At 50.1% G+C, this 27,151-nt stretch overlaps 1 pseudogene across 1 annotated transcript; it reads right to left on the bottom strand.

The window, feature by feature from the left end:
- Window positions 1-19,023: 19,023 nt before the first annotated feature.
- On the bottom strand, window positions 19,024-21,729 carry LOC125512943 (wall-associated receptor kinase 2-like; annotated as a pseudogene). Its single transcript, XR_015608999.1, has 3 exons — window positions 20,745-21,729; window positions 20,489-20,656; window positions 19,024-20,366 (listed from the first exon to the last, which is right to left on the bottom strand). The product of XR_015608999.1 is annotated as a wall-associated receptor kinase 2-like (transcript).
- Window positions 21,730-27,151: the final 5,422 nt, after the last annotated feature.

Below are 27,151 nucleotides of genomic sequence, written 5' to 3' on the forward strand. Positions count from 1 at the left end.
TGAGGGGGGCAAAGATGATTTTTTCCCTATTGCCTAGTGTTAGGTGTGGCTACTCCTGTTTTCTTCCTTGACATGGACTTGGTGTGTTCCCACTTCTCTCTTATATCTCGTTTTTATTTTGACATTCTTTGTAAGAGAAATTTCTTCATCATCTTCTATCGGTTTGGCAGTTTGTGCTTTGTTTATTTTTTTCGAAACGGAGGCAAAAGCTTTGCCTCATCCATTAATTAAGAAGGAGTTTAGAGTTGCTTTTACAAGAAAAGCGAAAGAAAATATTACAAAGCCACTACTCTCCCCGCATGATTTGGCCCAAGTGCTTAGCACCCGCAATTACCCAAAGGTTGGCGTCGCTCTTAATGTTGGAGAACAATACAGACGGAAGCGTGGATTTGTGACGAAACACCCATGCATTTCTCTCGCACCAAATGGTCCAGCACGTCAGCATAGCAAGAGAAGCCATCGCCTTCCGGTTCGGCATGCTGGAGTTGGACATGTTGAGCCACCAGTCCTTGATGGAGCGCATCGTGATCCAGGAGGAGATGTCGAGGTAGTCTAGTTTGCGCCAGCCATGCCCCATAGTCTAATGGAGTACCGACACTTGAAGAAGATGTGGCTCGCCGATTCCAACGTCTGCTTGCAGAGTGGGCATAGACCGCAGTTCGGCCACCCTCTCCTCTCCAATCTATCCGCCGTCCAGACTCGGTTTTGGATTGCCAGCCAAGCAAAGAATTTCATCTTAGGGGGAGCCCATGCTTTCCAAACGGCGAAGCCCATGGGCGAGCTGACCAACCCAAGGAGTTGCGCACTGTACGTGGATGTGGCGGAGTAGATTCCGCTGGCAGTATGCTTCCAGGTGATGGTGTCCTCGGCGTCCACCACGAGGGGGATGGCCCTTACCCGAGCCCAAAGCGTGACAAGCCGCCGGATGTGCTCCATTGTCCAGTTGTTGGGAGCTTGATTTTGGACAGCCACGCGCCCGCATGCATGGCCTCTTGTACCTTCCATTTCTTCCTCGTGGAGGCCTCGAAGATGAGAGGTGCTATGACGGAAGGTTTCTCGCCATTAACCCACGGGGAGTCCCAAAATGGAGCGCATGCCCCGTTGCCAATGGTTATGCGCGTCGAGGCGTAGAATAGATCACGGTCAAGCTCATCACAAGGGTTGTCCATTCCAATCCATGTCTTGGAAGGTTCAGTCCACTCGAACCACAGCCATCTAAGTCGAAGGGCTCTCGCAAACTTAGCCAAGTCCAGGACGCCAAGCCCACCGAGGCCAGTGGGCCGACAGACAGATTCCCAGTTAACCTTACACTTGGCCCCAGTTGTCTTATTAGAGCCCGCCCATAGGAATGCCCTCTCCAATTTCGTGATGTTCAGCAGGGTGCCCGATGGAGGCCTAAGGGCGATGATGTGGTAAATGACCTGAGAGGTTAGCACAGACTTGACAAGCATCTCGCGCCCAATGGCGGTAATATTCTCTCCGTCCCACGGCACCAGCCTGGCCGCCACTTTGTCCTCAAGGAATTGGAAGTCGCCTCGCCTCAGCTGCCGAACCGATAAAGGTAGCCCCAAGTACTTGATGGGGAAAGCTGCGCGGGAGGCCGGCAAGGCTGCTAGGATGTGGTCGAGGTTGATGTCTCTACATCGAATTGGGACGACCGAGCTTTTCTGGAAGTTTGTGCAGAGGCCCGTGACCTTGCCAAAGTAGTTTAGGATCTGAGCGAAGTTGTCGATATCCTCCTTAATAGGAGCCATGAAGACCGTCGCGTCGTCGGCATATAGGGAAGTGCGAAGAATGGCACGACGCCCTCGAAGCTTGTGTAAAAGTCCACGACGGGTCGCGAGGTCGATCATTTGCTGCAAAGGGTCGATGGCAATGACAAAGAGCAGGGGAGAGATCGGATCTCCCTGCCGAAAGCCGCGGCCATGCCTGATAATAGGTCCTGGGACCCCGTTGAGGAGGATTCGCGAGGAAGATGAACGGAGCAAGGCCGTGATCCACTCCCTAAAGCGCGGAGGAAAGCCCCTCCGCTGCAGGAGGTCAATAATGTACTCCCACTTGACAGAGTCAAACGCCTTGCGGATGTCGAGCTTGAATAGCAGTGCTGGAGTTCTGTTTTTATGGAGGCGGCGGGCAAGGCCCCTCACATACATAAAGTTGTCATGGATGCATCTTCTCTTGATGAAGGTACTCTGCGCGCTGGAGATGAGGACGTGCATGTGAGGGCCAAGCCGTAGAGCAAGGACCTTCGCGATGATCTTGGGGATGGCATGGATGAGACTTATAGGTCTGTAGTCAGCTATCTCCTCCGCCCCATCTTTTTTGGGGAGAAGCACGATGTTCGCAGCGTTGAGCCAGTGCAGGTTTGTCGAATGCAAATTGTTGAAGGAGTGGATGGCTTGCATGATGTCAGTTTTGATAGTGAGCCAACATTTCTTGAAAAAAATTCCAGTGAAACCGTCTGGGCCGGGCGCTTTGTCATTGGGCATCTCATTGATGGCAGCTCTCACTTCCTCCTCAGATATGGGGCTGTCGAGGTCGGAGAGGTCATGATTACCAAAGTCGAGAGCGTCCCAGTTGAAGTCCACGGGATAGGAAGTCCCACGCCCCATCACGCTGGTGAAATGCTCGTGCATCAAGGCCTCCTTCTGCTCATGCCCAGTGACCCAGCCACCGTTATGCTTAATTCTATGGATGTGGTTCTTTCTCCGGCGTGCATTCACCCTTCGATGGAAAAACTTGGTGTTGGCGTCTCCCTCCTTTAAGTTTGAGATCCTAGAGCATTGTTGTCTCCTCGCCCGCTCAAGGACCGCAAGACTGACCACCCTTCTCTTTAGCTTTGCCCTCAAGTGTTTCTCCCCAGGCGAGAGCTCCCGGTCTTCTTGGGCGACGTCAAGGCGGAGTATCACCAAGAGGGCCGCATGCAAGTGAAGCTTCGCCTTTGAGAAAAGATTTCGACTCCACTCCGCTAGCCTGACACTAACTTTTTTCATCTTGTAGAAGATTCGCAGGTACGGCTCCACATGAGGGCACACCTCGCTCCAAGCCTTGTCCACCACTTCCTGGAAGCCCGGCATGGACATCCAAAAATTCTCAAACTTGAAGCAACGCAGTCTCCTTGGTCCACTATCATCCGCGAGAAGGAGAGGGCAGTGGTCCGACAGCGAAGTGGAAAGAGCATGCAGCACATGGGTGTTGGGGAACGTAACAGAAATTCAAAAAAATTTACGCATCACCAAGATCAATCTATGGAGTAATCTAGCAACAAAGGGAAGGAGAGTGCATCTACATACCCTTGTAGATCGCTAAGCGGAAGCGTTCAAGTGAACGGGGTTGATGGAGTCGTACTCGTCGTGATCTAAATCACCGATGATCCTAGTGCCGAACGGACGGCACCTCCGTGTTCAACACACGTACAGCCCGGTGACGTCTCCTACGCCTTGATCCAGCAAGGGGAGAAGGAGAGGCTGGGGAAGACTCCATCCAGCAGCAGCACGACGGCGTGGTGGTGGAGGAGCGCGGGACTCCAGCAGGGCTTCGCCAAGCACTACGAGAGACAAGGAGGGAGAGGGGTAGGGCTGCGCCAACAGGGAGAGCAAATCACATGTGTTGGGCAGCCCCAAACCTCAAGTATATATAGGGGAAGGGGAGGGGCTGCGCCCCCACCTAGGGTTCCCTCCCTAGGGGTGGCGGCAGCCCCCAGATCCCATCTGGGAGGCGGCCAAGGGGGAGAGAGAGGGGGCGCACGTAGGGTGGGCCTTAGGGCCCATTTGCGCCTAGGGTTTGCCCCCTCTTCTCTTGATGACACCTTGGGCCTTGGTGGGAGGCGCCCCAGCCCACATAGGGGCTGGTCCCTTCCCACTATTGGCCCATGTAGGCCTTCGGGGCTGGTGGTCCCACCTGGTGGACCCCCGGACCCCTCCGGTGGTCCCGGTACACTACCGGTGATGCCCGGAACACTTCCGGTGGCCAAAACCATACTTCCTATATATCAATCTTTACCTCCGGACCATTCCGGAACTCCTCGTGACGTCCGGGATCTCATCCGGGACTCCAAACAACATTCGGTAACCGCGTACATACTTTCCCTATAACCCTAGCATCGTCGAACCTTAAGTGTGTAGACCCTACGGGTTCGGGAAACATGCAGACATGACCGAGACACCTCTCCGATCAATAACCAACAGTGGGATATGGATACCTATGTTGGCTCCCACATGCTCCACGATGATCTCATCGGATGAACCATGATGTCAAGGACTTAATCAATCCCGTATACAATTCCCTTTGTCTAGCGGTACGATACTTGCCCGAGATTCGATCGTCGGTATCCAGATACCTTGTTCAATCTCGTTACCGGCAAGTCTCTTTACTCGTTCCGTAACACATCATCCCGTGATCAACTCCTTGATCACATTGTGCACATTATGATGATGTCCTACCAAGTGGGCCCAGAGATACCTCTCTGTTTACACGGAGTGACAAATCCCAGTCTCGATTCGTGCCAACCCAACAGACACTTTCGGAGATACCTGTAGTGTACCTTTATAGCCACCCAGTTACGTTGTGACGTTTGGCACACCCAAAGCACTCCTACGGTATCCAGGAGTTGCACAATCTCATGGTCTAAGGAAATGATACTTGACATTAGAAAAGCTTTAGCATACGAACTACATGATCTTGTGCTAGGCTTAGGATTGTGTCTTGTCCATCACATCATTCTCCTAATGATGTGATCCCGTTATCAACGACATCCAATGTCCATGGTCAGGAAACCGTAACCATCTATTGATCAACGAGCTAGTCAACTAGAGGCTTACTAGGGACATGGTGTTGTCTATGTATCCACACATGTATCTGAGTTTCCTATCAATACAATTCTAGCATGGATAATAAACGATTATCATGAACAAGGGAATATAATAATAACCAATTTATTATTGCCTCTAGGGCATATTTCCAACAGTCTCCCACTTGCACTAGAGTCAATAATCCAGTTCACATCGATATGCGATTAACACTCAAGGTCACACCCTCATGTGACTAACACCCAAAGAGTTCTGGGTTTGATCATGTTATGCTTGTGAGAGAGGTTTCAGTCAACGGGTCTGCAGCATTCAGATCCGTATGTACTTCGCAAATTTCTATGTCATCTTGTAGATGCAACTACTACACTACATTTGGAGCCATTTCAAATAACTGTTCTACTTGGAGCTATTGTAAATTGTTGCTCCATTATACGTATCCGGTATCTCTACTCAGAGCTATCCGGATAGGTGTTAAGCTTGCATCGACGTAACTCTTTACGTCGAACTCTTTATCACCTCCATAACCGAGAAACATATCCTTATTCCTCTAAGGATAATTTAGACCGCTATCTGGTGATCTACTCCTAGATCACCTTTGTACCCTCTTGCCAAATATGTGGCAAGGCACACATCAGGTGTGGTACTCAGCATGGCATACCGTATGGAGCCTATGACAAAAGCATAGGGGACGACCTTCGTCCTTCCTCTTTCTTCTGCCGTGGTCGAGCTTTAAGTCTTAACTTCATACCTTACAACTCAGGCAAGAACTCCTTCTTTGACTGATCCATCTTGAACACCTTCAAGATCATGTCAAGGTATGTGCTCATTTGAAAGTACCATTAAGCGTTTTGATCTATCCTTATAGATCTTGATGCTCAATGTTCAAGTAGTTTAATCCAGGCTTTCCATTGAAAAACACTTTCCAAATAATCCTATATGCTTTCCAGAAATTCTACGTCATTTCTGATCAACAACATATACTCATCAGAAATTCTATAGTGCTCCCACTCACTTCTTTGGAAATACAAGTTTCTCATAAACTTTGTATACACCCAAAAACTTTGATCATCTCATCAAAGCATACATTCCAACTCCGAGATGCTTACTCCAGTCCTTAGAAGGATTGCTGGTGCTTTGCATACTTGTTAGCATCTTTCAGGATTGACAAAACCTTCCGGTTGTATCACATACAACCTTTCCTCAAGAAAATCGTCGAGGAAACAATGTTTTGACATCCTATCTGCATGATTTCATAAACAATGCAGTAATCGCTAATATAATTCCAACAGACTCTTAGCATCGCTATGAGTGAGAAAGTCTCATCGTAGTCAACTCCTTGAACTTGTCGGAAAACATCTTAACGACAATTCGAGCTTTCTTAATGGTGATACTTACCATCATTGTCCGTCTTCCTTTTAAAATCCATATGTACCTAACGGCCTTACGACCATCAAGTAGTTCTTCCAAAGTCTACACTTTGTTTTCATATATGGATCCTCTCTCGGATTATATGGCCTCGAGCCATTTTGGAATCCAGGCCCACCATCGCTTCTCCATAGCTCGTAGGTTCATTGTTGTCTAGCAACATGACTTCCAAGACAGGATTACCTACCATTGTGAAGTAGTACGCATCCTTGTCATCCCACGAGGTTTGGTAGTGACTTGATCTGAAGTTTCATGATCACTATCATAAGCTTCCACTTCAATTGGTGTAGGTGCCATAGGAACAACTCCCTGTGCCCTGCCACACACTAGTTGAAGAGACGGTTCAATAACCTCATCAAGTCTCCACCATCCTCCCACTCAATTCTTTTGAGAGAAACTTTTCCTCGAGAAAGGACCCGATTCTAGAAACAATCCCTTATTGCTTTCGGATCTGAGACAGGAGGTATACCCAACTGTTTTGGGTGTCCTATGAAGATGCATTTATCCGCTTTGGGTTCGAGCTTATCAGCTGAAACTTTTTCACATAAGCGTTGCAGCCCCAAACTTTTAAGAAATGACAGCTTAGGTTTCTCTAAACCATAGTTCATACGGTGTCATCTCATCGGAATTACGTGGTGCCCTATTTAAAGTGAATGTGGTTGTCTCTAATGCCTAACCCATAAACTATCGTGGTAATTCGATAAGAGACATCATGGTATGCATCATATCCAATAGGGTGCAGTTATGATGTTCGGACACACCATCACACTATGGTGTTCCAGGCTGTATTAGTTGTGAAACAATTTCCACAATGTCTTAATTCTGTGCCAAACTCGTAATTCAGATATTCATCTCTATGATCATATCATAGATATTTATCCTCTTGTCATGACGATCTCTCACCTTCACCCTGAAATTACTTGAACCTTTCAATAATTCAGACTCGTGATTCATCAAGTAAATATACTCAACATCTACTCAAATCATCTGTGAAGTAAGAACATAACGATATCCACTACACGCCTCAGCACTCATTGGACAGCACACATCAAAATGTATTACTTCCAACAAGTTGCTTTCTAGTTCCATTTTACTGAAAACAAGGCTTTCAGTCATCTTGCCCATGTGGTATGATTTGCATGTCTCAAGTGATTCAAAATCAAGTGAGTCCAAACGGTCCATTTGCATGGAGTTTCTTCATGCATATACACCAATAGACATGGTTCGCATGTCTCAAACTTTTCAAAAACGAGTGAGCCCAAAGATCCATTAACATGGAGCTTCTTCATGCGTTTTATACCGATATGACTTACGTGGCAGTGCCACAAGTAGGTGGTACTATCATTACTATCTTATATCTTTTGGCATGAACATGTGTATCACTACGATCGAGATTTAATAAACCATTCATTTTAGGTGCAAGACCATTGAAGGTATTATTCAAATAAACAGAGTAACCATTATTCTCCTTAAATGAATAACCGTATTGCGATAGACATAATCCAATCATGTCTATGCTCAACGCAAACACCAATCTCGATGGTAGAGGGAGCGTGCGATGCTTGATCACATCAAGCTTGGGAAAAACTTCCAACACATATCGCCAGCTCACCTTTAGCTAGTCTCCGTTTACTCCGCAGCCTTTTATTTCGAGTTTACTAACACTTAGCAACCGAACCGGTATCTAATACGATGGTGCTACTAGGAGTACTAGTAAAGTACACATTAACACAATGTATATCCAATATACTTCTATCGACCTTGCCAGCCTTCTCATCTACCAAGTATCTAGGGTAATTCTGCTCCAGTGGCTGTTCCCCTTATTACAGAAGCACTTAGTCTCGGGTTTGGGTTCAACCTTGGGTTTCTTCACTAGAGCAGCAGCTGATTTGCCGTTTCATGAAGTATCCCTTCTTGCCCTTGCCCTTCTTGAAACTAGTGGTTTCACCAACCATCAACAATTGATGCTCCTTCTTGATTTCTACTTTTGTGGTGTCAAACATCGCGAAAATCTCAAGGATCATCATATATGTCCCTGATATATTATAGTTCATCACGAAGCTCTAGCAGCTTGGTGGTAATGAGTTTGGAGAAACATCACTATCTCATCTGGAAGATCAACTCCCACTCGATTCAAATGATTGTTGTACTCAGACAATCTGAGCACAAGCTCAACAATTGAGCTTTTCTCCCTTAGTTTGCAGGCTAAGAAAATCGTTGGAGGTCTTATACCTCTTGACGTGGGCACGAGCCTGAAATCCCAATTTCAGCCCTCGAAACATCTCATATGTTTCGCGACATTTCAAAACGTCTTCGGTGCCTCAACTCTAAACCGTCTAACTGAACTATCACGTAGTTATCAAAATGTGTATGTCAAATGTTTGCAACATCCACAGACGACGTTCGAGGTTCAGCACACTGAGCGGTGCATTAAGGACATAAGCCTTCTATGAAGCAATGAGGACAATACTCAGTTTACGGACCTAGTCCGCATAATTGCTACTATCAACTTTCAACTAAATTTTCTCTAGGAATATATCTAAATAGTAGAACTGAAGCGCGAGCTACGACATAATTTGCGAAGACCTTTTGACTATGTCCAGGATAATTAAGTTCATCTTATGAACTCCCACTCAGATAGACATCCCTCTAGTCATCTAAGTGATTACATGATCCGAGTCAACTAGGCCGTGTCCGATCATCACGTGAGACGGACTAGTCATCATCGGTGAACATCTTCATGTTGATCGTATCTTCTATACGACTCATGTTCGACCTTTCGGTCTTCCGTGTTCCGAGGCCATGTCTGTACATGCTAGGCTCGTCAAGTCAATCTAAGTGTTTCGCATGTGTCCCGAGGCCATGTCTGTACATGCTAGGCTCGTCAACACCCGTTGTATTCGAACGTTAGAATCTATCACACCCGATCATCACGTGGTGCTTCGAAACAACGAACCTTCGCAACGGTGCACAGTTAGGGGGAACACCTTTCTTGAAATTTTCGTGAGGAATCATCTTATTTAAGCTATCGTCGTTCTAAGCAAATAAGATGTAAAACATGATAAACATCACATGCAATCAAATGGTGACATGATATGGCCAATATCATTTTGCTCCTCTTGATCTCCATCTTCGGGGCTCCATGATCATCGTTGTCACCGGCATGACACCATGATCTCCATCATCATGATCTCCATCATCGTATCTTCTTGAAGTTGTCTCGTCATCTATTACTTCTACTACTATGGCTAACGCTTTAGCAATAAAGTAAAGTAATTACATGACGTTTATGTTGACACGCAGGTCATAAATAAATTAAGACAACTCTATGGCTCCTGCCGGTTGTCATACTCATCGACATGCAAGTTGTGATTCCTATTACAAGAACATGATCAATCTCATACATCACATATATCATTCATCACATCCTTTTGGCCATATCACATCACAAGGCATATGCTGCAAAAACAAGTTAGACGTCCTCTAATTGTTGTTGCAAGTTTTTACGTGGCTGCTATAGGTTGCTAGCAAGAACGTTTCTTACCTACGCCAAAACCACAACGTGAATTGCCAATTTCTATTTACCCTTCATAAGGACCCTGTTCATCGAATCCGATCCGACTAAAGTGGGAGAGACAGACACCCGCCAGCCACCTTATGCAACTAGTCCATGTCAGTCGGTGGAACCGGTCTCACGTAAGCGTACGTATAAGGTTGGTCCGGGCCGCTTCATCCCACGATGCCGCCGAATCAAGATAAGACTAGTAATGGCAAGATAATTGACAATATCGACGCCCACAACTACTTTGTGTTCTACTCGTGCATAGTAACTACACATAGACCTAGCTCTGATACCACTGTTGGGGAACGTAGCAGAAATTCAAAATTTTCTACGCATCACCAAGATCAATCTATGGAGTAATCTAGCAACGAAGGGAAGGAGAGTGCATCTACATACCCTTGTAGATCGCTAAGCGGAAGCGTTCAAGTGAACGGGGTTGATGGAGTCGTACTCGTCGTGATCCAAATCACCGATGATCCTAGTGCCGAACGGACGGCACCTCCATGTTCAACACACGTACAGCCCGGTGACGTCTCCTACGCCTTGATCCAGCAAGGGGAGAAGGAGAGGTTGGGGAAGACTCCATCCAGCAGCAGCACGACGGTGTGGTGGTGGTGGAGGAGCGTGGGACTCCAGCAGGGCTTCGCCAAGCACTACGAGAGACGAGGAGGGAGAGGGGTAGGACTGCGCCAACAGGGAGAGCAAATCACATGTGTTGGGCACCCCCAAACCTCAAGTATATATAGGGGAAGGGGAGGGGCTGCGCCCCCACCTAGGGTTCCCTCCCTAGGGGTGGCGGCAGCCCCCAGATCCCATCTGGGAGGCGGCCAAGGGGGAGAGAGAGGGGGGTGCACCTAGGGTGGGCCTTAGGGCCCATCTGCGCCTAGGGTTTGCCCCCTCTCCTCTTGAGGACACCTTGGGCCTTGGTGGGAGGCGCCCCAGCCCACATAGGGGCTGGTCCCTTCCCACTATTGGCCCATGTAGGCCTCCGGGGCTGGTGGCCCCACCTGGTGGACCCCCGGACCCCTCCGGTGGTCCCGGTACACTACTGGTGATGCCCGGAACACTTTCGGTGGCCAAAACCATACTTCCTATATATCAATCTTTACCTCCGGACCATTCCGGAACTCCTCGTGACGTCCGGGATCTCATCCGGGACTCCGAACAACATTCAGTAACCGCGTACATACTTTCCCTATAACCCTAGCGTCATCGAACCTTAAGTGTGTAGACCCAACGGGTTCGGGAAACATGCAGACATGACCGAGACACCTCTCCGGTCAATAACCAACAGCAGGATCTGGATACCCATGTTGGCTCCCACATGCTCCACGATGATCTCATCGGATGAACCACGATGTCAAGGACTTAATCAATCCCGTATACAATTCCCTTTGTCTAGCAGTACGATACTTGCCCGAGATTCGATCGTCGGTATCCCGATACCTTGTTCAATCTCGTTACCAGCAAGTCTCTTTACTCATTCCGTAACACATCATCCCGTGATCAACTCCTTGATCACATTGTGCACATTATGATGATGTCCTACCGAGTGGGCCCAGAGATACCTCTCCGTTTACACGGAGTGACAAATCCCAGTCTCGATTCGTGCCAACCCAACAGACACTTTCGGAGATACCTGTAGTGTACCTTTATAGCCACCCAGTTACGTTGTGACGTTTGGCACACCCAAAGCACTCCTACGGTATCAGGGAGTTGCACAATCTCATGGTCTAAGGAAATGATACTTGACATTAGAAAAGCTTTAGCATACGAACTACATGATCTTGTGCTAGGCTTAGGATTGGGTCTTGTCCATCACATCATTCTCCTAATGATGTGATCCCGTTATCAACGACATCCAATGTCCATGGTCAGGAAACCGTAACCATCTATTGATCAACGAGCTAGTCAACTAGAGGCTTACTAGGGACATGGTGTTGTCTATGTATCCACACATGTATCTGAGTTTCCTATCAATACAATTCTAGCATGGATAATAAACGATTATCATGAACAAGGAAATATAATAATAACCAATTTATTATTGCCTCTAGGGCATATTTCCAACAGTGGGTGCCAAAGGCAAGATCCCAATCCGCGTTGCAGAAAAATGAATCGAGCTTGCAAAGGGTGGGGTTGTCTCGCTCGTTGCTCCAAGTGAAACGATGATTTTGCAGGTGTATCTCGCTGAGATCGCATGCGTGGAGGGTGTTACTGAACCGGTTGATGCGGCCGTGGTTGATGTTCCGCTTATTCTTGTCGCGCGCGCGTTGTATTTGGTTGAAGTCGCCCAGAGCAAGCCATTTGGTCCCTGGAGGTGGCTTTTGATCCAGGAGCTCCGCGAAGAAGGCGTTTTTGCAAGAGGAAGCAGTAGGGCCATGGACTGCCGTGATCTTGAAGGAGACCCCAGACTCGCGGATGAGGACTGTGGCGGATAGGCAGTACACCGAGAGCACAATATCAGACACAGCCACAACGCCGTCATCCCAAAGCAGTAGGATGCCGCCCCTAGTGACCAGTGACGGCCGGTGGGCAAAGCTTTTGAGCCTGGCCCCTCCCAGGAAGGAAGCCGTAAACTGGTCCAACACATCAAGTTTGGTCTCCTGTAAGCAAGCCAAATGACACGAAGTTGCAGCGATAGTCTCGTGAACAGTGGCCCGTCGGTTTGGGCAGTTTAATCCCCTTACATTCCAACTAAGAAAGTTAATTGGTTGTCCTAACATGATAAACTAGAGACCCTGACAGCACAACAAACGAACACAACCTAGGTGCTGGATTGCACCTCCTCCTCATGGTCCAGCGCTGCTGCGCCCCCATGACCAATGAGGGCCTCCTCCACCGCAGCAGCATGCGTGTCATCGATCTTGAACAGGCCATGGAGAGCAGTCATGACGTTGTCGGGTAGCTGCTCCTTGAACTGACGCTCAAATTGGTCGAGAGCCCGGGCGGTGATGTCTTCGCTGTTGCGGATGATGCCAATAGTGCGGCAGACAAGCCCCTGCGCTTCCTTTGCCATGGAGGTGGCGAAGCCCACCTTGCGCGCCTAAACGCGGGCACTGGTACGACGAAGCGAGAATCCCCCACCCTGGGACGTGATAGCAACCCCGGCCAGCGTTTTGCGTCTCCTTGTTGGTGCCTTGACCGGGGAGGACTGAGGGGTTGGAAGTAGAGCCCGTTCCCGCTCCCGGAAAAGGGCCTCCATTGGCGCGGCCACTGCAGCCACCCCGCCAGCGAGCGGGGTTCTAGGAGGGGTCCAGCCAGGGAAGATTGGTGGGGTTGGCGATGGTGAGAACCCAGCAGCGCGCGGCAACGATGGTGCTAGGAGAGACAACCGCAGAGGAGAGCACAAACCGGCCACCAGCGTACTAGCCCCCTCCACCCTGACCGCCACTGCCGCGTCCCTCGCAGCAGAGCGGGCATCAGCGCGCCTTGAACTTGACGAGGACGGCAACACCGACGTAGGGGATAGCGGTGGAGAAGCCTGTGGCGTCAGGTTGTCGTTGGAGCGGTTCCGTTCGGAGCGTGGCGAGGGGTGACGAACGCGGGAACGTCCACGCACAGGCGAAGGCACCGCAGCATCCACGATCGGCATGCCCTCAGTCGCCCGCACCAAGGTGTTGCTGGCAGCACCCGAGCCGGACAGGAGCGTCGGCGACGGCTCCGACCCGCTTTGCCTGCGCCTCCCGTCACGCTCATCGCGCCGATCTCCACGGCGATCATCACGGCGGCGCTGCTTATCGCGCCGCCCTCTGTCTTCACGCCTGTTGCCATCCGCCCGGGATCTGCTCCGAAAGATCCTGCCCGCCCAGGACAGGTCGCGGTCACCCTGTCTGCCGCGGTGGTCGTCGTGGTCCTCATGATCATCATCACGCCACTGGCCCCGCCCTCGGGCAGCAGGGGAGCTGTGGCTCTCCCTCGTCTGCCGCTCGCCGTCGATGACGCCCTTGGTCCAGTCGAGCGGGTGGCGCTGGGCGTTCCTCGGGATGTTGCCGGCGGCGTCCGGGCTGAAGTCCTCGATCAGCTCAAGGTGGATCAGCACCCTGTCCTCCAGCCCCTGCAGCCCCGGCCCAGTAGGGGTGGCGCTGCCGATAGGCTGCTGGCCAGGCCTGTCGACGATGGTGGACCACATCACCTTGGGGATGGCCGACGAATTGGTAGTCCAGGCCCACAGGCTCATCATCGAGGCATCCTCCTTCTGCAAAGTAGCGATGTCGAAGTAGTGCAGGATGGTGTTCTCGCCCAGGATCTTGGCGATCTCCTCCTCTCCCCAAGCGTGCAGGGGGACATTCTCCAAGCAGAGATGGACGTGGTAGTGCATCTTGGCGACTTTGGAGTGGGCGTTGGCACGCCACTTGGTGGCATGGATGTCGAGGTTGCGGTGCGGGAAGCGGCCCCTGGTGGTGAGCTCGTCGCGGTGGTGGGGGTGCCGGAAGGTGACCAGGAAGTCCTCCGGGAAGAACGGGACGACGTTGAAGTAGCCCCTGGCGATGTTGGTCTCTGCCTCGATGACGCGCGCAATCTCCTCCGCGTTGACCTGCGGCCGGTTCCCCCCCCCCCCAGCTAGATCGGGGCCGCGTTGGAGGCTGAAGGGCCGCCCGCAGCTCCATTGCCGGGGTGGAGAGGAGCACCACGTGCCCCTCGCTCGGATGAGAGGCCGCGTCCCCCAGGCATGGCATGGCGCCGTGGTTGGCCGGGAGCGGCGGGGGCCTGGCGGGAGGACGACGTGTTGGGGAACGTAGCAGAATTTTAAAATTTTCTACGCATCACCAAGATCAATCTATGGAGTCATCTAGCAACGAGGGAGAGAGGAGTGCATCTACATACCCTTGTAGATCACGAGCGGAAGCGTTCAAGAGAACGGGGTTGATGGAGTCATACTCGACGTGATTCAAATCACCGATGACCTAGTACCGAACGGACGGCACCTCCGCGTTCAACACACGTACGGTTGGGAGACGTCTCCTCCTTATTGATCCAGCAAGGGGGAAGGAGAGGTTGATGAAGATCCAGCAGCACGACAGCGTGGTGGTGGAAGCAACGGTGATCTCGGCAGGGCTTCGCCAAGCGCAGGGAGACGGAGTAGTGTCACGGGAGGGAGAGGGAGAGGCCAGGGGATTTGGTGCGGCTGCCCTCCCTCCCCCCCCCACTATATATAGGGTGCCTAGGGGGGGGGCGCCGGCCCTAGGAGATCCAATCTCCTAGGGGGGGCGGCGGCCAAGGGGGTGCCTTGCCCCCCAAGGCAAGGGTGGCGCCCCCACCCCTAGGGTTTCTAACCCTAGGCGCAGGGGGAGGCCCAAGGGGGGGCGCACCAGCCCACTAGGGGCTGGTTTCCCTCCCACTTCAGCCCATGGGGCCCTCCGGGATAGGTGGCCCCACCCGGTGGACCCCCGGGACCCTTCCGGTGGTCCCGGTACAATACCGGTGACCCCGAAACCTTCCCGATGGCCGAAACTGGACTTCCTATATATAAATCTTTACCTCCGGACCATTCCGGAACTCCAAGTGACGTCCGGGATCTCATCCAGGACCCCGAACAACTTTCGGGTTACCGTGTGCTAATATCTCTACAACCCTAGCGTCACCGAACCTTAAGTGTGTAGACCCTACGGGTTCGGGAGACATGCAGACATGACCGAGAAGCCTCTCCGGTCAATAACCAACAGCGGGATCTGGATACCCATGTTGGCTCCCACATGCTCTACGATGATCTCATCGGATGAACCACGATGTCGAGGATTCAATCAATCCGTATACAATTCCCTTTGTCAATCGGTACGTTACTTGCCCGAGACTCGATCGTCGGTATCCCAATACCTTGTTCAGTCTCGTTACCGACAAGTCACTTTACTCGTACCGTAATGCATGATCCCGTGATCAACCACTTGATCACATTGAGCTCATTATGATGATGCATTACCGAGTGGGCCCGGAGATACCTCTCCGTCATACGGAGTGACAAATCCCAGTCTCGATTCGTGCCAACCCAAAAGACACTTTCGAAGATACCTGTAATGTACCTTTATAGTCACCCAGTTACGTTGTGATGTTTGGCACACCCAAGGCACTCCTACGGTATCCGGGAGTTGCACAATCTCATGGTCTAAGGAAATGATACTTGACATTTAGAAAAGCTACAACAAACGAACTACACGATCTTTGAGCTAAGCTTAGGATTGGGTCTTGTCCATCACATCATTCTCCTAATGATGTGATCCCGTTATCATTGACGTCCAATGTCCATAGTCAGGAAACCATGACTATCTTTTGATCAACGAGCTAGTCAACTAGAGGCTCACTAGGGACGTGTTGTGGTCTATTTATTCACACATGTATTACGATTTCCGGATAACACAATTATAGCATGAACAATAGACAATTATCATGAACAAAGAAATATAATAATAACCATTTTATTATTGCCTCTAGGGCATATTTCCAACACGACGGCCAGATTGGTGGGCGCAGAAGCTGGAAGCGGGGGGACGACGGGCGCAGGGGCCGACAGAGGGGAGCGGACAGAGGGATTATGACGAAGAGGCTGCTGCTGGAGCCGGAACGAGCACCCGCGAGCAAAGTGGCCCTGCCGGTCGCAGTAATTGCAGCGCACCGGGTCTCTGCACTCCCAGGCGAAGTGGCCGGTGCCCCGGCAGTTGAAGCAGAGTAAATCACCCCTTCTCTTGAATGCACGCGGCGGAGGTCGCTGGCGATTGAATGCATCTTGCGACCGAATCGTCGGGCGCCTTGAACGCAGGGGAGGGGTGGCCGGTGAGGAGCGCCACCAAAATGGTGGCCTGACCACCTGCCAGTCCGCGGCCAGGTGACCCGGCGGAGAGGGGGCGCACCGCCCAACCTCAGCACGGGTCGGCGAGAGACTTGAAGGCACCCAGCCCGGATTCGCGGGCGGAGTGAATGCCTCAGCCACCGCGCGGCGGGAGGCCACCAGCTAGGCCGCACCCCGCGCCGCATCAGCGGCCTGGCACCAGAACGCAGGCGGCGTCTCAGGCACGAAGGACACGGAGGCGGCAGGCGCGGCTGGCCGAGCAGGCAAGCCCAGATCTGGACCGGATCCAGCCCAACCCAGGCGCGGCGGGGGCGAATCGAACCCCGGTGGCAGCAGCAGCGAGCCACCCGAGCCACCAGCGGACGGAGAAGCGGAGGGTAGCGGGCGGAGGACGACGGTGGCGGTGGCTGTGGGCGCCGGAGCGGCGAGTCGCAGGAGCGTGGGTGCCATTATTCCTTGTGGACTCTGGTTTCAATATTTTGTGCTTTGTTTATGAAGTGAGATGAAAATATGTTTCGAGATCTTTTCACTTTTTCAAAGTCTTCGACTAAAGTGTTGTACAACATGAGTACCAAAACAGAGTTTTGCTACCACTACGGACTAATCCTGTAGAGTTAATTTGTAAGATGAGATGGCAATGTTGGTTAAAGAGGGAGGCGCAACGATAATTCATGGAAATCTCTTCTCTCCCATCAACTAATTTTGCGTGCACGTAAGCCGCCCTCACCGCTTGTCACGTGCCCCGGCCGAGCGTCCACCACCTAGCCTTATCCAAAAATGAGCGCCGCTCCACCACCCATCCTTTTCTCATCCCAGCTCCTCTGCTTCCTCGCTACGCATCTCAGCTCCTCTACTTTCCTTGCTCCGCCCGTCGCTCATGGCCTCGCGCCTCGCTCTGCTGCGTGCTGCTCCACCGTCACGCAAGGCCGCTCCTCCGCGTTGCAGCAAGACTTACGGCCACCGGCGCTGCTTTTCTCATCCTAGTCACCGGCACTGCAAAGCCGGGGCCACCGTTGCTTCTCATCCCCGCGGCACCGGTGCTTCTTCTCATCTCGTCCACCGGCACTGCAAAGCCAGGGGCTGCGTCCCCGTGGATCTGGCCATGGCGGCCGAGCTGCAGTGCAGCACAAGCGACACTGCAAACCGCAGATCTCGCGGGTGGAAAATGCTGCAACACAACATTGCTCGTGGTGGAGACCACGACGCTACCCTCGCGCGACGACTGGAGATGCTGCAACGCAACGTCGCTCCCCATGGTGAGCACAGCGTTGCTCGCATATCTCGCCGCCGTTCAATGGCGAGCGCTTCTACCGAAGGATCCGACCCTGGGCTGCAATGGAGCCACCGCCAGAGTCGTTGAAGCCGTGATAGAGCTGCAACGAAGCGTCGTGGGGCTGCGATGGAGCACCATCGGAGACATTGAAGCCGTGATGGGTCTGCAACGGAGCACTGCTGGGGCTGCACTAGAGCACCGTTGGAGTCGTTGAAGCCATGATGGGGCTGCAATGGAGTGCCACCGGAGTTGCAATGGAGCGCCACCGGAGTTGCAATAGAGCTTCGCCAGGTCGTCGTCGATGATGCGTTGAAGCTTTTGGCAAGCTTGGTGATGCCATGGAGCAGCACTCGGTGGCTCCCCGTGCTGTGATGTAGCTGTTGCTGGGCTAGAATGAAACAGCGTTGGCGGTGCTGCGAGGTGTCGTCGGGTGCATGCTACAAGGCAGGGCCGCGGAGGGCATCACCGGTGCGCCGCCGTGCTGCTAGGTGTGCCTGGAGCGCAACCTTGGGTGTTGCGTGGTGGTGCCTACGGGGGAAGGTGTACGTGGAGGGGATTTGCGATCCGCAAGACACCAAGCGAACGACTATGATATGCACGATCGAACGGTTATCAAGGCGGTTTATAGCTGCAAGCTATCAGCTGGTTTACGTCTAGCATCGGCCATAATTCATTGGCAATTAGTGAAGGGTTACTGGAGAGTCTGGGGAGAATCGTCCCTAAGTAAGGGATTTTCGACCAAAACAAAAGGTGAGATAACCGTTTCTTTTTCCACGAGAAACTTTTTCCCGTACGCCTCTAGCAAGTGGCCATTTACTCACTAGACGTCCCAAGTAGCCGGGCATATTTGACAATAGTTTGCCCTGCCGAATCCATATTAAGAAAAGTGCCACTTGAACAGGAAAAAAAGAGTAAAAGTGACTGCAAAAGTACCCACGTGAACAGGAGTGGACGCATTTAATTCAGATTTTAGAATTTTTAAAAAACCATAACTTACAAATCAAACATCGGAATTAAGATTTGTTTTCATCATTAAGAGTCTGTCGTATGGTACTTCTGAGGAGCATGTCCCCTACACCTTTTTAGCATGGTACATTTCTCTCTTATTTTTTAGTTGCATTTCTCTTTTGTTAATGAGCATTCTCCGTTCTCTTTTGTTAATGAGCATTCCTTTCAGATGGAATTAATGTACATTTCTGTTGTTAGACACAAAAGACTTTACACATTTGTGTCGACTTTAAAAGGAGTCCAGCAAACATTCGAACAATCTACAAACTAAAAACCCTCACAGAAAAAAAAAACTACAAGCTAAAAGTGTATGTACTGCCCTCTTCAAGATTGAGCCCGTCTTGCGGTTTGAATATATAATTCACATCACGTTGTTGCTCTATGTCTCTGCCAAGCAAGCTTTGCCCCTCCTCCGGGTCAGCACCCGCCTGACCCCATGGGTTCCGCTGATACCTTCTCAGAGCTTCCAACTTCTCTGCAACTTCCTTCATCGACAGACGCTCCTCCCTGATCATGCTCACACACCGCATCACGAGGTGCCTAACTTCTTCCAACGCCTCGGGGCCCATCTCTACTCTCACCCGACCGTCAAGGAGCTCGCCGTGCTGGCCGGCTTTCACGGCCGTAGTGAATCGGGACACAAGGCTCCTGTCCTCCTCTGGCCCGTCGAAGCAGAGCACCTTCTTCCCTGTCAAGAGCTCGAGCAGAACGACACCAAAGCTGTACACATCACTCTTGTCCGTCAGCTGGCATGTCATGAGGTACTCCGGGTCCAAGTACCTGCAGGTGCCTTGTACCAGTGTCGCAATCTCAACCTCGTCACTTGGTGCTAGCTTCGATGCCCCGAAGTCGGAGACTTCGGCCGTGAGGCTACCGTCGAGCAGGATGTTGGCTGTCTTGACATCGCCGTGGAGGATTGGTGGCGAGGATGATGAGTGCATGTACGACAGCGCCTCGGCCGACTCCGCCGCTATCCGTAGGCGGGTGTCGAGTGCCTTGTTGGTGTCGTGGCCCTCGCGGCCATGGATGTAATGGTAGAGAGTGCCGTTGGAGACGTACTCGTAGACCAGCATCGGCACCTCCACCTCGAGGCAGCAGCCGTGCAGCTTGACGACGTTCCGGTGGTTGATTTGGGACAGGATGAGCATCTCCCTCGCGAACTCCTTGGTCTCTGTCGCCTCCATCATCTTGGACTTCTTGATGGCCACTATGGTCTTGTCCTCCAGAACACCTCTGTAGACAATGCCGTGGCCGCCGCGACCGAGGATCTGGTCAGCGGCAAAGTTGTTTGTCGCCTTCTTGAGCTCCTCTTCTGAGAATATTTTGAACCCGCTACCGCCCCCCCCCCCCCCCCCCCCCCGGCAGTGCCACGCATCTGCTGCTGTAGGATGACGCCTTCGTTGTGCTCGAAGAAGCTCTGCTTTACCTTGATGAGCTTTCTCTTCTGCAGCCCTAAGTAGAGCCAGAAGCACATGAACACTGACAAGAACACCCCCACACTGACTCCTGGATATGACACATTGGATACTTGATTATTGGTTTAGATTCCCGGGAAGAACATCATCTGTAAATAGGATCCCGTAAAAGAAATTGTAGGACGAACCAACAAGATAAGTGGAATGTGTTACCTGTAACGACCTTCAGAGCTAAGGTGAACTTGTCCTTTGGCCGGCAGCCATTTTTTGCGGTGGCATCTCCACTTGTCCCGGAAGGGCATTGGCAAGTGTAGCTCCCCTGCGTGTTTGTGCAGATCCCGTAGCAGGGGTATTCATCTTTCAGTTTGCACTCGTCGATGTCTTCAGTTTGCAAAGCGATTTCAAGATTTGATCAGACAAATCACAAATGTTGTAACAGAGCACAACTGAAATTCAGTATTAACTCCACCGTCGAGGTACGGGTTGCCGTCGTAGCCGCTGGAGCAGTTGCACCGGTACCCGGGGCCGTTGACGGCGTCGAAGCACTCGCTGCGCGCGCTCCGGCAGGCGAAGTCGGTGGCGTTGCGCCTGGCGGCGCTGCAGTTGTCGACGTTCCGGACGGCCCAGTCGAGCACGACGGGCACGTCGAAGTCGTCCGTGCGGTTGAGGAAGACGCGGTCGCTGTAGCTGAACCAGTCCGCCTCGACGAGGAACACGTAGTGGCACGACGTGGCGTTGCTGATGAAGGCGGAGTTGTCGTCCTGCTGCGGCGGGAAGTTGCGCTGGTGCGGCTCGAAGAAGCTGATCCCGGGCGGTATCGCGCTCTGGCAGCACCCGACGCCGGTGCAGGGGCCCGGCAGGGCGTACCGCGACGGCCGGCATACGGACATGCAGCCGCTGACGTAGTAGCCGGCGGCGTCGACGAAGAAGCCGAGGTTGGGGCAGCCGAGCGCCACCAGGCGGTTCTTGGTGGACGAGAAGAGGTAAGGGCTAGTTCCAAGGGACATGAACGTGCCTTTCCGGTCAAGGAGCCCGCCGGTGGAGTTGTAGCACTCCCTCGTCGCGTTAAGGTAGGCGCGGGCCTCGCCGGCCGCGAGCGAGAGGGCCCCCAGGCGGTGGTTGTAACCGAACACGGCGAGGCGTGGCGGGGAGCTGCCGGGGCCGGAGTCGTCGCACTCGAGCTGGAAGCCCTGCTGGCCGTCGTCGCGGTAGCAACCCGCGCCGATGCCGAAGGGGTAGGGGACGGTGATGTTGCCGCACCTGTCGCGGCACCCCGGCAGCGCCACGCGCTGAGCCGCCGCCGCTGCCGCCACCAGCGGAGGCAGCACGATGAGCAGCAGTAGTATGGTGGTGGTCGCCATCCTTGACATGTTCTCCTCTGTTGGTTGCTCTGCTCCACCAAGAACATATACATATGCGGTGACGTGAGTTCGCTGGATGATGGAGATGGACCGATGGTGGATGTGAATGCGATGAGCCGATGAGCATCAGGCAGGCTTGACTTGGCTGGTCTTGCATGGCGTTCTCGCAGAAAGTAGTCAAGAGGATCAATATTCAATTGCCTATTGCCAATTAGCCATGTGACCGTGTCAACTCATCTGCTTACTAGCGTTCAGCTTGACACAGATTGTCACAGTTCAACGTACTTTTTTCTTAGGCGTGTTTGCTAAACAATGGGAAAAATGACGAAATGACCAATGAACAATGCAAGTTACTGTAATAACCCACAATGTTCCTTAGGTGAGAAATAGAGAAACCCTGAATATTTCTGGCATGTACCGATCTGAGCTTCGTAAGGGTGTATATAGAATACAATTGTGGGAGAGACTTGGACTACAAGGCACGTATTGTATGATGTAAATCAATTCTATCTTTATTTCTCCTTATCTCTAACCGAACTCAATTGTACTTTTAACACCATTCCTGAGTCATGGCAAAAGCAAAGCGGGGGATTGTGAGTGGATTTGAAGTCTTGCGTTTCTGTCATCTTCTCCGTTTCGCCGTCATCAACTAAATCTCTGATAGCTGATGGGTCGACACTTAGGACGGTGACTGTGTCCCCTTCAGGCGCGCTTCGATGATGTCATGGTGGAGGAGAAGCCGGCGTCAGTGCTAAAACCGACGGATCTCGGAAGGGGGCCCTGAGCTAGTGATCTTGGCACGATGATTAATTGGAAGTAAAGGGACACAGTTTTATCCAGGTTCGGGCCCTCTCGAAGAGGTAAAACCCTATGTCTTGCTCGTATAATATCGATTGTGGATGGGGTACAAAGTACAGGATGATCTACCTCGTGATCGTATTAGTGAGTTATAATCTCCTAAACCCTTGAACGTGTGCCTCTATAGACTAAACCTCTTGGCTTATATGGGCGACGGGGTATCTAGGGTTTACACATGGCTAGTTACAATCTTAGGGATAAACATACCAATCATTCAAATACGCCTTGAAGTGCACACCAAGTCTTAAGAGGATTCCATCTTGAATACGTTGAGCGCCACAGCATGTGGGGTTCATTATTCAATTGTGGACGGGTCCTCGGCCCGGCCCATGAATGCCAGGCCAACGTGGTGTGCACCCTTCAATCCAAGACACCATCAGCCAACGCCTCCTCCTCCTGCGCCTGGTTGGCGCAGGAGGAGGAGCGGTACAACCACTCCCTCCTCAAGAAGCACCGGCTGGCAGAGGGCCAAATCTACGGCGAGCGTGTGAGCAAGGAAGCCGTGGCGACGGAGAATCCCAACTTCGTCACCAAGTAGCACATGCTCTATGAGTCCGCGCGCGCTCAGGCCGCTCGCAATGCGGTCTCTTGGCAACCGGGCACGGAGGCGGCGCCACCAATGACGCTTCATTGGCGTTGGTGGCACGACGAGTGTGCCGCCCCGTCCATGTCCATCGTCGACCTCACGCCCATCAGCGACGGACAGGTCGCAGACTCCGACGAGGAGGAGTAGTGCATGGAAGGTGGCGGGACCTCAAGTCCAAAGTGGGCTGGTCTGTGCCCTACTATTCCTCGCCGACGATCGCAACTTCACTTCACGGGTCTCATCTCTGCCAGACATGAACACGGCCAACATCGGAGGGGAACAATAAGGACTTGGACGACGAATGTTGCCGTAGATTTAGACTAGGTTTAGGTTCGGTTGCTTTTTTAATGAAATATGTCGAAATATAATGAATATGATCCGGTTCAGATGAAAATCATCTGGTTTGCATGTAATTCGTCCAGTTTGTTGATATCCAGTTTTAAATGTATGCAGACACTGTTGGATGGCCGGCTCTCGCATCACCATCCACGGACTGATCCAGACCAGTCCGCGGACGGATGCGGTGTCCGATTTCGGGGTCAGTGTTGAAGATGCCTTTATATATACCAGGTGATTTCTTTGCAACACGTAGTACAACAATTATTGTTTTGTTTTATGTGAAAGAGATTGTTTTCTTATCAGATAATATGTCAAACCAGCAAAATTCTTTAGGAGATAACCCTTGTCCTACAATCAATTAGTTGGAGAGCAAATGCCAGACTCATTGATCCGTACGTGACGGCTCATATTCAAACACAACAAAGAATTCAAATTACCTTTCTTTCTCTATACACAAAGAACAAAGCAAAGACCACCTATAGCATAATGTTAACCTTTTCTTATTTTGCATATGTTTTGTCCTTAATTTGACTATGTGTATTAGGATGCATGTGTGTTTTCCTATTCTTACAAATCCAACATCCAATTCTTGTGTTTTCATAATCCTTAGTTTTGCATATACAATTCTACCATATTCTCATGCTTTACCTAATTCTATGTTTTTAATACCCATGGATGAAAGAGGCCCTTCATGCGTAGGCCTAACTCTATGTTTTTTAAGACTCACGGATGATTGGGGGTGCAGATTAAGTGTTTATTGTTATTGTTAATCATGTTAGATTTTTCTCTAGAAAAGTTTAGCCAATCTTGCCAACTTGGTTAGAAATCAATAAATTAAGAATGCCAAGAACAAATAAAATACATTAAATTTGTATTCACATGCCATTCGGTATTTGTTATATCCTTGTGAAGAGGAACAACGGAGTTGACTATGAAAGAACCAAGAAACAAGCACTTGGGACATTCGAGGACAAACCACATTTTGACACCTTGCACACTCTAAAAAAATATTTAATAGCATCTCACTTGACAGTTTTGTACTCTAGAGCACTCTATCAACCTATTTGTTACTCCTTTGTTTTCAAACACAAACACTCCCAAGAGTTAAGAATGTTGCGCATACAATCAACATAAACATGTTGTAGTTCATTAAGTGTTGTATATTAATTTGTAAAGGAATGTGATTTTCTTATATTTATGGTAAAACATAGTGCAATCTTCTATATCAAACTAAATAAGAAAAGTAAAATAGTTTTGTGATAAATTATAGTTGTAATTTATCACAAAAAATGTACTTATAATGGTGAACATGAGAAACATATAAAAATGATAAGGTATCTTAATATGTCAGAACACACTTACATGGTTAATTCTTCTACTGATAATAGGAAAAGTATTAGTAGATAGTATAGTGAATCATAAGTGAATGATAAACACACACACACACACATATACATATATGTATATATATGTGACATAAAATGTCATGTAGAAATACAAAAGTTTAGTACAAATAAAAAATAGTTGGTACTAACTGAACAAACTAGCGATTTGCACAGACAGTGTTGTACAAACAAACCAAAAAAATATCCTTCTTGAAACCTGATGTAATGTACCGGTTTGCAATGCTTAGCAGGTACCCGTTGCATCATCACGTCAGGTAAAATCAAATGTCCATTCATCTTCTTCAACTGACAGCTGGCAAGCAATTCATCCTTGCATGTTTGGGTCTCGTGTCCAATCCACTTCTTCATCTCACAATTGACCTCGTCGGCGAGCAGCCAGGTCACCCCATCGTGTCTCTCTTTCTCCCTGGTTCTCTTGCTCTCGCTTCCTCTCCCCTTTTCTCCCTGCCATGGCAAGTCTGAATTGAAAATTGATCAGTCTGTGTTGCAGTCTATGTTGGATTGATCAGAAGTGTTGGATCAGAAGAGTTTGAGTAACCCAGTCTGTGTTGGAAAATTGATATGTCCAGCAACCCGTTCTAGAGACTTCGAGGAGCGCAGAGGCCGAGCAGGAGGATGGCGGAGTGCAGACCGCAGTATCCACGGCGAGCAGCAGCCCGTTCTGGAGACTCCGAGTAGTGCCAAGGCTGAGCAGGAGGACGGCGGGGAGCAGATCCCGCGCGCCGACCGCGTCATCCCCATCGGGCAGCAGCCTGATCTGGAGACTCCGAGGAGCGCCGAGGCCAAGCAGAAGGACTGCGGGGCACAAACCCCGTGCGCGGACCACGTGTTCGACACCCAGCAGCAGCTCAGGCCGCAGACCCCCGGTGCTAGATTCGCCACCCCACTGTTGTTCAACACCGAGGACCACAACGCCACCATCGGCCCGGAGCACCCGCTCAAGTACTGCCTGGTGAGCCATCTGAAGGACTAGGTTACACGACATATTGACCTGGCACAGGTACATCATAGCAGTGTGACGAGTTATCTGTGTAATTATTTGCTCTTAGAGTTACGATTGTAGCTAGCAGTGTGATAATTTATGTGTTTAATTATTATCTTTCGCGGACCTGCCTAGCAGTGTGTGAGGCTTATCTAGCTAAGGCCATACCCGCATAATTAATTATCTTTCGGACTTGCGTAGCAGTTTGTGAGACTTATCTAGCAGTGTGATTACTTATGGAAAATGCTTGATTTGATCCCACTGATTATTGTAGCTTGACCTCCAAAACTAGCAGATACACATTCTAGTGCATATTTTTGAATAATGATGCTCATACATTCACACTTTCGTTATACTGAAACAAAGTAGCTGGCAATCTCATCATGTCCGTGCAAGTCCATCACTTTAATGAAAAAAAGTAGACATGAAATCATATATTTGAAAAAAAATGTTTATCATAAATGTGTATAAATAAATATTCCGATGTATTAAAAAATGTACACTATGTATGAAAAAATTAGACATGTGTTCAAAAAAAGAAGAAAAACAAAAGAAGACAGAAGGAATCCTGTGAAAAAAGAAGAAAGAGAAAAAAAGAAAAATAGAAGAAAACCGATGCAAAACAGTGAAAACCGGATTTAAATCACAAGAAAAACAACAGTATTGGGCTAGCCCAGTAGGCTGACTCAAATATATGTACTGATCAAATTTATTAAATGGTATACTAATAACATTTTAATAAATAACTAAAAGTATTTTGTTTGGTTCAAAATTTTGTTCATATGGCTCCAGATATCCTTTCATGATTACTATAAATAAAATTTTCATGATGCAAGTCAAAAATATTTCATGGAATCACAAAATATCTTATATCTCGTGTCACACATAAAATTATTTGTGTTCCAATCTGATATGTTTTAATGAAACAAATGTTCAAAACTATCAAAAGAGTGTTCACATAATATTTATGTCTTGGAAAGCAAAATATTCATATGTACGAAAATTAAATATGTTTCCAAGATATGAATAATTAATTAATTACAAAAGTAAAACCGAGCTGCCTACGCCTCTCCACAACGATAAAGCTCGTCAGTCATCAGATCCTTCGACGTCATTCAGGAGTACACGCAGACGGTTGTCTACGTAAGTGACAGCTGGAAGATGGTGTATCTTGTGTTGGGTTTGTGGTTCAAGGCTGACAGTTCTGGTTTCCTTCTCCGATGTCGTAGTCATGCGGAGGTGTCAGTTCTGGAGTTCGATGGCGTGTCCGGGGACACGTTGCCCCGGTCTGATTTTTTTCAACGACAATGGTTTTGCTTCAGGCAAACTACTTTGGATGTTCGT

The sequence above is a fragment of the Triticum urartu genome, chromosome 6A (assembly GCF_056163025.1).
Source record: "Triticum urartu cultivar PI428250 chromosome 6A, HENAU_Tu73, whole genome shotgun sequence".
Classification (NCBI taxonomy): domain Eukaryota; kingdom Viridiplantae; phylum Streptophyta; class Magnoliopsida; order Poales; family Poaceae; genus Triticum; species Triticum urartu.